Below are 2,402 nucleotides of genomic sequence, written 5' to 3'. Positions count from 1 at the left end.
TCAAGAGGGCCAGCAGTGAGGACACACACAACAAGCCAGGAAATACCACTGCATCGGGGGTGGCTCGCCTGAAGAAGACCGCCACTGCCGGAGCCATCTCGGAGCTCGCCGAGAGCCGCCTGAGTAGCGGCACAGGTAGGAGGGACCGGGCAGGCGGGACCTGGCAGGCCTTCAGTCCTGGCCACATGGAGGCACTTCAGTGACCCATGACCCATCCAGTCCTTCCCTCGTCAGATATTTCTTGACCACTTACCCTGTGCCGGACCTGTTTTAGGCAGATGACGTCACTGCCCACAGGGAGTTGACATCTAGAGTGGGGAGACTGATGAGAAACAAAAGGTAACTGGGTGTGCTGTGGTTTCTTTTGTCCCTCCAGAGGTCCATTTGTCACCATGCATGTGTGAAATCCTGACATGCAGGCAGGGCGGTGTATGTTGTGGGGCTGTCTGGATGCAGAATGCATTAGAGAAATAAATGAACCCTGTCAATCCGTTGCAGAGGTGGATGTCTAATATTTGTACTGAACCCTATGGAAAACTGGCAAGAGCCTCGCCCAGCAGCTGTGGAAGGCTGCTCAGAGTCACTTGGATGGCAGTGGCAGCTGGAAGCTGTGAACCTTCTCAGTGTTACTCATTTTTTGAGAATCCGAAAAGGTTTTTCAATCATTATATTTGAGTTCAGAGCATGTGAAACATGCAATATCAAAGAATTTGTTTAATTTTCTCTTTGTGCGTATAGATAATAACTCTAAGCTTTCATGGTCTAACTCTTACAGTGCAGCCCTCAGTGTATTGCTACATTGTCTAAGATGGGAAAAATAACTGAAATACATCATTATTAATTTTTAATGTGTTGAAGGGTAGTACACTTATAATTTTTGTGCTTTTTTCATAAAAGTCACATTCAGGCTAGATCTCGAAAGGTATATTTTAATTTATTCGGTTTTCAAAAAGTTGAATCTGTGAAGACTATATGTGGCTTTTATTGGATATAAGGGGAATCGCCTGGTTTTTCTATATAATGGCTTTACCATTGTAAACACTAATATTGTACTAAACATACACACACACTTGGTTTTTAAAATACGGTAAACAAAAGTACCATTTATTTTTATCAAGCCAGCCTAACACTGATTCCAAAAGTTAATAAAGCCCCACTCAAAAAAAGACAGACTGGGAGGAGCCTAGGGGCAGGGTGGGAAGAAGGACCAGCCGAGTCCCGGATGTGGGACAGAGTGAGTGTGGTGTGTCCCCAGGTGCAGGAAGGTGGCGAAGGGAGGTGAATCCCAGTGGATGGAGCGAGGAAAAGGGTGGGAGGAGAAAAAGGTGGGAGGAGGACCGGGTGGGAGGGTGGCAGTTCACTCAGGATCCAGCGGGGGCAGCACGATGAGGTGGGTCACAGCGTTCCTGAACGGCAGCCCTGAGAACAGAAAGGTGGTTGCTGTGTATGGAACTTTATCTGATTTGCTTTCTGTGGTCAGCAGTAAACTCAGCATAAAAGCCACCAGTGTGTATAGTGGGAAAGGTGGGCTGATTGATGATACTGCTTTGATCAGGGATGATGATGTTTTGTGTGTGGAGGAGAGCCATTTATTGATCCTCAGACAGATTCTAAGCCACCTGAGGGATTGTCAGGATTCCACACAGACTGGCTAACATTAAATGTTGGAGGGCGGTACTTTACAACCACACAGAACACTTTAGTGAATAAAGACCCTGACAGTATGCTGGCCCATGTGTTTAAGGACAAAGGTGTCTGGGAAATAAGCAAGATCATAGAGGAGCTTTCTTAATTGACCGAAGTCCTGAGTACTTTGAACCCATTTTGAACTACTTGCATCATGGATAGCTTATTGTAAATGATGGCATTCATTTATTGGATGTGTTAGAAGAAGCAAGATTTTTTGGTATTTACTCATTGATTGAACACCTAGAAGTGGCAATAAAGAATTCTCAACCACTGGAGGATCATTTACAATATCCCAAAAGGAATTTGATTTTTGCTAGCAACTCCAACCAAGTCAGAACTGCGATGCCAGGGTTTGAACTTCAGTGGTGCTGATCTTTCTCGTTTGGACCTTTGATATATTAACTTCAAAACGGCCAATTTAAGCTGCTGCAGTGTTGCACATGCAAATCTTTGCTGTTTAAGTCTTGAACAAGCTGATCTCTCTGGATCAGTGCTTGACTGTGCAAATCTCCAGGGAGTCAAGATACTCTGTTCCAATGTAGAAGGAGCATCCCTGAAACTGTGTAATTTTGAGGATCCTTCTGTTCTTAAAGCCAATTTAGAAGGTGCTAACCTCAAAGGTGTGGATATGGAAGAAAGTCACGTGACAGGAATTAACCTGAGAGTGGCTACCTTAAAAAATGTAACGTTGAAGAACTAACTGTAACCTCAGA

The 2,402-nt window shown here is 44.6% G+C and overlaps 1 protein-coding gene and 1 pseudogene across 1 annotated transcript in view; both read left to right on the top strand.

Annotated features, from left to right (window-relative positions):
- Positions 1 to 2,402, top strand: part of NT5M (5',3'-nucleotidase, mitochondrial) — a 217,585-nt gene that overhangs the window by 177,244 nt on the left and 37,939 nt on the right. The gene's annotated exons all lie outside the window — the stretch shown is intronic.
- The window catches only part of LOC105518987, a 1,337-nt pseudogene continuing 320 nt past the window's right edge, over positions 1,386 to 2,402 (top strand).

Source organism: Colobus angolensis, unplaced genomic scaffold (assembly GCF_000951035.1).
Source record: "Colobus angolensis palliatus isolate OR3802 unplaced genomic scaffold, Cang.pa_1.0 Scaffold335, whole genome shotgun sequence".
In the NCBI taxonomy this organism is placed as follows: domain Eukaryota; kingdom Metazoa; phylum Chordata; class Mammalia; order Primates; family Cercopithecidae; genus Colobus; species Colobus angolensis.
Note: the sequence above shows the minus strand (reverse complement) of the source record. Positions and strands in the feature narration are given on the sequence as shown.